Source organism: Microcaecilia unicolor, chromosome 11 (genome assembly GCF_901765095.1).
Source record: "Microcaecilia unicolor chromosome 11, aMicUni1.1, whole genome shotgun sequence".
NCBI lineage: Eukaryota > Metazoa > Chordata > Amphibia > Gymnophiona > Siphonopidae > Microcaecilia > Microcaecilia unicolor.
The window spans coordinates 124,981,527-124,990,592 of NC_044041.1; positions in this window are offsets into that span (position 1 = coordinate 124,981,527).

The window sequence follows — 9,066 nt, forward strand, 5'->3', positions numbered from 1 at the left end:
GACTCAGAGGACAACAGTGGAAATTTCCATCACATATAGTGGGGGAAGCACACTTTCAAGAACATCTTAGGCAGAAATGGCAGTTAGTACATAAGTACATAAGTAGTGCCATACTGGGAAAGACCAAAGGTCCATCTAGCCCAGCATCCTGTCACCGACAGTGGCCAATCCAGGTCAAGGGCACCTGGCACGCTCCCCAAACGTAAAAACATTCCAGACAAGTTATACCTAAAAATGCGGAATTTTTCCAAGTCCATTTAATAGCGGTCTATGGACTTGTCCTTTAGGAATCTATCTAACCCCTTTTTAAACTCCGTCAAGCTAACCGCCCGTACCACGTTCTCCGGCAACGAATTCCAGAGTCTAATTACACGTTGGGTGAAGAAACATTTTCTCCGATTCGTTTTAAATTTACCACACTGTAGCTTCAACTCATGCCCTCTAGTCCTATTATTTTTGGATAGCGTGAACAGTCGCTTCACATCCACCCGATCCATTCCACTCATTATTTTATACACTTCTATCATATCTCCCCTCAGCCGTCTCTTCTCCAAGCTGAAAAGCCCTAGCCTTCTCAGCCTCTCTTCATAGGAAAGTCGTCCCATCCCCACTATCATTTTCGTCGCCCTTCGCTGTACCTTTTCCAATTCTACTATATCTTTTTTGAGATACGGAGACCAGTACTGAACACAATACTCGAGGTGCGGTCGCACCATGGAGTGATACAACGGCATTATAACATCCGCACACCTGGACTCCATACCCTTCCTAATAACACCCAACATTCTATTTGCTTTCCTAGCCGCAGCAGCACACTGAGCAGAAGGTTTCAGCGTATCATCGACGACGACACCCAGATCCCTTTCTTGATCCGTAACTCCTAACGCGGAACCTTGCAAGACGTAGCTATAATTCGGGTTCCTCTTACCCACATGCATCACTTTGCACTTGTCAACATTGAACTTCATCTGCCACTTGCACGCCCATTCTCCCAGTCTCGCAAGGTCCTCCTGTAATCGTTCACATTCCTCCTGCGACTTGACGACCCTGAATAATTTTGTGTCATCGGCGAATTTAATTACCTCACTAGTTATTCCCATCTCTAGGTCATTTATAAATACATTAAAAAGCAACGGACCCAGCACAGACCCCTGCGGGACCCCACTAACTACCCTCCTCCACTGAGAATACTGGCCACGCAATCCTACTCTCTGCTTCCTATCTTTCAACCAGTTCTTAATCCATAATAATACCCTACCTCCGATTCCATGACTCTGCAATTTCTTCAGGAGTCTTTCGTGCGGCACTTTGTCAAACGCCTTCTGAAAATCCAGATATACAATATCAACCGGCTCCCCATTGTCCACATGTTTGCTTACCCCCTCAAAAAAATGCATTAGATTGGTGAGGCAAGACTTCCCTTCACTAAATCCGTGCTGACTTTGTCTCATCAGTCCATGTTTTTGTATATGCTCTGCAATTTTATTCTTAATAATAGCCTCCACCATCTTGCCCGGCACCGACGTCAGACTCACCGGTCTATAATTTCCCGGATCTCCTCTGGAACCCTTCTTAAAAATCGGAGTAACATTGGCTACCCTCCAGTCTTCCGGTACTACACTCGATTTTAGGGACAGATTGCATATTTCTAACAGTAGCTCCGCAAGTTCATTTTTTAGTTCTATTAATACTCTGGGATGAATACCATCAGGTCCCGGTGATTTACTACTCTTCAGCTTGCTGAACTGACCCATTACATCCTCCAAGGTTACAGAGAATTTGTTTAGTTTCTCCGACTCCCCCGTTTCAAATATTCTTTCCGGCACCGGTGTCCCCCCCAAATCCTCCTCGGTGAAGACCGAAGCAAAGAATTAATTTAATTTCTCCGCTACGGCTTTGTCCTCCTTGATCGCCCCTTTAACACCATTTTCGTCCAGCGGCCCAACCGACTCTTTGGCCGGTTTCCTGCTTTTAATGTATCTAAAAAAATTTTTACTATGTATTTTTGCTTCCAACGCTAATTTCTTCTCAAAGTCCTTTTTGCCCTCCTTATCTCCGCTTTGCATTTGGCTTGGCATTCCTTATGATCTATCCTGTTACTTTCAGTTGGTTCTCTTCTCCACTTTCTGAAGGATTGTTTTTTGGCTCTAATGATTTCCTTTATCTTACTGTTTAGCCACGCCGGCTGACGTTTAGTCTTTTTTCCCTTTTTTCTAATACGTGGAATATATTTGTCCTGAACCTCCAGGATGGTGTTTTTAAACAGCATCCACGCCTGATGCAAGTTTTTTACTCTGCGAGCTGCTCCTTTCAGTCTTTTTTTCACCATTTTCTCATTTTGTCGTAATCACCTTTTCTATAGTTAAACGCTAGCGTACTTGATTTCCTAGTTTCACTTCCTTCAATGCCAATATCAAAACCGATCATATTATGATCACTGTTATCAAGCGGCCCTCGTATCGTTACCCCCTGCACTAGATCATGAGCACCACTAAGGACTAAGTCTAGTATTTTTCCTTCTCTTGTCGGCTCCTGAACTAGCTGTTCCATGAAGCTGTCCTTGATTTCATCAAGAAATCTTATGTCCCTTGCGTGTACAGATGTTACATTAACCCAGTCTATATGCGGGTAATTGAAATCCCCCATTATTATTGTGTTGCCCAGTTTGTTTGCGTCCCTGATTTCCTTTAACATTTCCGCATCCGTCTGTTCGTCCTGGCCAGGTGGACGGTAGTACACTCCTATCACTATCCTTTTCCCCTTTGCACATGGAATTTCAATCCACAGTGATTCCAAGGAGTGTTTTGTTTCCTGCAGAATTTTCAATCTATTTGATTCAAGGCTCTCGTTAATATACAATGCTACCCCTCCACCAATCCGATTCACCCTATCACTACGATATAATTTGTTTGCAGACACCAATTCACAACACGAGGATGATGCCCTTCTCTATTGGGAAACATCAAAAGCAGTTATGAGGGGGGAGGTCATCTCATATATGTGTGCCAGGGCAAGGAGGTTAGCCCGGGGTATTGTCCAACTGGAACATAAATTTCAGGTAGCAAAGCGGAGACATTTAGCGGCCCCCTCTTCAAGAAGCAGGGAAGAGATGGTGTCGGCTCTTGCGGCATTGAATTCTCTCATACATGAACGTACTAAAAAACAAATGTTCCACAGATCATTCACTTTTCATAGATTTGGTAACAAATCAGGGAAATTACTGGCAAGAGTAGTAAAGAGGTGGGGGGGGGTAATAGGTTCATCCCATCTTTGATAAAGCCAGATGGCACACGTGAGACCCGGCCTGGAGGGATAGTACAGATTTTACATGATTTTTATGCATCCCTTTATAGCGATCCAGGCGAGCGGAGTGGACCTGATCTAGTAGATTATTTAGAAGATTCAGGTATCCCCCAATTAACGGCGGAGGTGAGGGATCGGTTGAACTCTCCTCTGAGTGCTAAAGAAATTCAGAAAGTGGTTAAAGCGTTAAAAAGGGGTACGGCTCCGGGCCCTGATGGGTACACGGCAGAATATTACCAGTGCATGTTGCTGCAGTTGTGTGGATCCCTGGTATCCTTTTTTGAAGCCTCGGTGGAGGGAGGAGGGGTTCCACGGAACTCCAATGAGGCGTGGATTACTTTGATACCAAAACCGGGGAAGGACCCAGAACGCCCGGAATCGTACAGACCGATTTCTCTCATTAATGTAGATCTTAAAATCTTAGCTAGGGTGTTGGCGGAGAGGCTCAGTCCACACATGGCCACATTGGTAGGAGAGGGGCAGGTGGGATTTGTGAAGGGTAGGCACTCTTCTATTAATGTCCGCAAAGTTTGTATGGCTGTAGCTTATAGTCACATGTCACAAGAACCATTGCTTTTGGTGAGTCTTGACGCCGAGAAGGCGTTCGATAAAGTACGTTGGGATTACCTGTTTGGAGTTTTAGATTATGTGGGCTTGAGGGGCTGGTTTGCACGTGCAATTGCTGCGTTGTATTTTTACCCCCAGGCTGCTATACTGGTAAATGGGACCCGTTCAGCCAAGTTTCAGATATTGAGGGGAACGAGGCAGGGGTGTCCTCTTTCTCCGTTGTTGTTCCTGCTCTACCTGGAACCTTTGCTGTGCACGATTCAAAGGGACCCAGGGGTTGCGGGAGTTGAGATGCCCTCCCTCTCAGTAAAAACCTTGGCATTCGCAGACGATATCCTGCTGACTTTGACAAACCCCTATAGGTCGTTACCGGGCCTCCTGGATATTATTGGAGAATTTAGCTTCTTTTCGGGGTTTACCCTTAACTTACAGAAATCAGTGGCATTCCCAGTACAGAGCTCGATCAGAGAGAGGTGGGAAGGAGAATTCCCCCTTACTTGGTCCAAGGGGCCCTTAAAGTATCTGGGAGTACTAATCCCCGCAGATTTATCGGATTTGTATCAGGTGAATGTGGAGCCGCTTCGGCGCAGTACACAGCACACACTGCAGAGCTGGCACTCGCTCCCGTTGTCCCTTATGGGGAGAATTGCATTATACAATATGATATTGGTGCCAAAGTGGACCTATGTGCTCCAAATGGTGCCGGTGTGTCTGTCACAAAGGGATGACCAGTGGGTAACACGGCTGGTAGCAAAATTTATATGGCAGGGTAAGAAGTCGCGTATGCGAGCCACCCAGCTCTTTTTACCAAGAACAGGGGGGGGGCTGGGGCTGCTGAGTATCAGACTTTTCTCAATTGCTAGTAACATGCGTCATCTCACGGATTGGTTCCGGGGATCATCTTATTTTTCATGTACGGGAGCCGAGACGAAGTTGTTTGCCCCAGACCACTTTAGTGCCTGGTTGCATGCGAAGCCGGGGAGTCTTCGGACCCCGCCGGCTTTTGCACCAATAGTGATGCCCCTGAGGAAAGCTTGGAGGTGGGTCTGTAGGTTTTACGGTATGTCTGCAGAGTCTTCTCTGTTACTGCCAATCCAGGGTAATAGAGACTTCATGCCGGGCATCAGCTCAGAGGAGTTTATTAGGTGGGGGAAAAAAAACTTACAATATTTATATCAGTTATACGATCCGGAGGGCACTCTGAGGTCTTCTGCAGAATTGCAGTTGGAGTATGGAGTTAGGGGACTAAATTTCTTTTCTATGTTCCAGTTGCGTCATTATCTAAGATCCCTGCCGGCTTCCTCTTTGACAACGCAGGCGTGGGAGCAATTGGTTACCATATTGGGATTAGATGCACAATTAAGGGTTCCACTCAAATACTATCATGCCTCATTGCGGGAACATTTGGGAGAGGTGGAATATGGTAAATTGACCACTTGCTGGAATACGGAGCTAGCGATAAACCTCCCGATGGAAACGGTAAAGGTCTGTCTTTTGGGTACCAAACGACTGACGGAGAATGTGACGTTGCAAGAAACACATTATAAATTTGTACTGAGGATGTATATTTCACCCCATAGAGCACATAGGGCAGCGATGGGGACGGAGGATAGATGTAAGAAGTGCGCACAGTCCCCAGCTGATCTAGGACATATGTTCTGGAGATGTCCGAGGATCCTGGGGTTTTGGCGTCAGATTAGTCAGCATGTGTCTGGGTTATGGGGGGTAGTTTGGAGACCAACTCCAGCGCAACTGTTTGAGGTGTTCAGAGTGTCACCAGTTGCTCCTCGGGGCCTTAAATGCTTCTTGAAAAAAACAGTCCTGGTCGGAAAGAAATCGATTCTTCAACGGTGGATAACCGGGGATCCGCCTACACTGCAACAGTGGAGATCTAACATGATACACCTCTGCGCATTGGAGCGTAGGGGTATAGAAGACCTATCTTCGCCACCAGGAGATAGACTTTGCCAAGTCTGGTCCCCTTTCTGGGACTCACTGACTGCAGTGGCGCGTAGTAGGATTTTGAATTCTTGAGTGCGATATAAAGTAGAGGAGTCTGGGGGTGGGTGGGGGGAGTTGAGCTGTTCAAGAGGAAGGGAGGGGGGGTAAGACGGGGGGGGGGGGGGGGGGAAGAAAAGAAAGAAAACTGTATTTGCACTGTTTTGTATTTGATCTTAATGAGAAGACTTCAGTGATGTATGGAGTATTCCTCCAAGGGCAGTATTGTGTTTGTTTCTCATTGCACTAATAAACATATTTAAACATAAAATAGGTGTAGAGGAGAACTCTCTGGGTGAGCACTCTGTTATAGCAAGCAGGCAGATTTGTGGACACCTTCAGTGTTTGGAACTCCTGCTGAAGCCCTGAATACCAGCTGCACATAAGCGTGTCCTTGCTGCACAGATTGAGGACTCTCTGGGTGAGCTCTCTGCTACAGCATGCAGGTAGATGTGTGGACACTTTCAGTGTTCGGCACTCTTGTTGAAGCCCCCATACACCAGCTGCACTTATGCCATGGGTGTGTGTTCAAAGGGGCAGGTCCTGCTCCTTTGGAGCAACTGAAGAGCATGGGACACTGCTCTGCTCCAATAGGTAAACAGAAGGCTGCTCCGAGGAAGGTTTTGGTCCAATTTGAGGTTAAGGAGCCTATAGACTTACATCTCCAGTCCAGTCCACAACAAGACGAATTCCAGCAGCTCCTGGGAGCATATCAGCTCCGGCTGTCTCCCTTTTGTCAGGGGGACCTACTCCACCCCCACAACCTGCTAGCGTGTTGGACAACTCGAGCACTCCGAATGAAGAGGGTGTGGTACATTCTCCTCAATCCTTGTTGAAGTTGTAAGCTTTCAAGACTGAACTGGGTTTGACAGTTGTCCAAGTACCAACAATTGTATCTTTTACATATAATACTTCACAAGACTCATTGATACCTATTGAACAACAACAAGTTTCTGTAAAGGATCTTTTTTCTGTAACGTCCCTTAATGACAAAAATTTACAGGATAATCTTGCTAGATTCATAGTAACTTATAGTAACATAGTAGATGACGGCAGAAAAAGACCTGCACGGTCCATCCAGTCTGCCCAACAAGATAACTCATATGTGCTACTTTTTGTGTATACCCTACTTTGATTTGTATCTGTGCTCTTCAGGGCACAGTTCCCCCATTTGTCCACTATGACAAAGAAGGCTGCCAGACTCAAACTCCAATCTCCAGGACTGAGACTTCTTGCTGAGGTAATTGGCCTGGACGTCGTCCATCGACATGTGCCACCGAGAGATCAGAAGATGAAGCTCTGCCCATGTGAGAACCGCCTCCTGCGCCACCTGTGGATTCTTCCTGTGACCCTCCTGGTGATTGACGTAGGCAAGACTTCCACTGCTTTTTTTGATGGCCCTGGTCTCCAACACACTGATCGACTGGCACTTCCTCTGAAAACCAAAGACCGTAGTGCCCCCGCCTGGGGTTAATCCTGCAGCCACCTGGAGGGTCTGTCCCTAGCAGTGCTCGGGCCCGCCTGCACCTGGGCATATGCTCTATACTAGTAGCCTCCTCCTACTGACTGGGTCTTACTTACCTCTGGCTGAGGCTCCCACTCAAGATATTCCCTGGTGATTTCCAGGCTACTGGGGCCACACTCTCAGGGGTCCCACAGTTCCTGGAAAGCACCCACAGACCCAACACACAAACCACCAGGATCCTTAGTCAGTCCAGGACCACTGAATCAATAAACTAACAGATTTATTATCATAGTACAACAGAGAAACAGGTGAAAAGGTACAGCAATTCTCACTAAAACACCAGAAGCCTATGGGCAGACCCCTCAGACAGTCAAGACTGCCTGACTACCAGCAGGTAGAGAAGGACAGTCAAGGCCTCAAAATTACAATACAAGGTGGGGGAAGGGGAGGAGGGACTCAGCTGCCCAAGTTTGACACCCCCAGGGGAAGAGACCCCCCTCATGGGCCTCAACCCCAGTCCAGCAGAAGAGAAGGGGTTTGGTATTTTGTTTTCTTTTAAAGCCTTTTTTTTCTCCTCCAACACCAATAATGCCCATTGATTTGTTTCTGTCATTTTCAGGGCAGAGACCGTAGAAGTCTGCCCAGCACTAGCCCCGCCTCCCACCACCACCGGCTCTGCCACTCAATCTCGGCTAAGCTTCAATAAACTTACAGAAGAGATAGCAGCTAAATTTATGGATCAAGATTCCAAAATTTCCTGTTTGGATCAAGGTTTATAAAAGTTGAATGTCCAGTGTTAATCATCAGACGGCCCTGGTAGCTGTGACTAAAGACTCTTTGTTGATACATTTGCAGATGGAAACTTTGGAGAACAATGCTAGGGCTTGTAACCTTAGGTTATTTAATTTCCCTATCACTCATTTTCTTTCCCGCCGAGCTTCTTAAGAAATACATTAAAGTAATTTTGCAATTGAATTTTGATGATCTGGGGGTGAAGGTAGTATATTACTTGCCTAAGGAAGTGAAATCTCAGGAGAAGGAGAGGGAAATGGATCACTTGACCTTGTCTGATAGTTGAGATCTTTCCACTTTTTTGGAATCTTTTTGTGATAATATTGTAAAAAGAGTTACTCTTCTGATTACTCTGGGGTCTCCAGAACAAAAGATAATTCTTAAATATTTTTTCTCAAAAAATCTATTCCTTTTTTGCGGAAAAAAAAACTATTTGTATGTTTCCTGATGTTACCAGGTCTACTCAATTACGCCGTAAGGCTTTTCTTCAGTTAAAGTCAAAGGTTCTGGCTTTAGGAGGAGTCTGTGTTCTTACATTTCATTGCAAATGCCTGGCACCATATGAAAACAGTTCATATATTTTTATTTATCCTAGTCACGTAGAAAATTTTCTTTCAACTAAAACTGGAATGCAGGGTTAAGATTATAGAGTCAGGTTGTTTTTGGTTACGGGGTATAAGTAATATTTGTAGGTTTGTAAGTATATAGTATTTCTGATTTTCTAAATTTTTGGATTACCAGAGAAGTCCTCCTTAATGTGGGCTTGATTGCTTGATTTGTGTATATGGTAATTCTCGTTTATTATAATTTCTTGCAATTTGCTCTAATCTTATGCTATTTTGTAATATTTAAAAATCAAATAAAAAAAAAGGATAGGTGTGGAGAGGGTTCATTCAAAAGTGAAGGTTATACACAAAAAAAAAAAAACTAACTTTTATTCA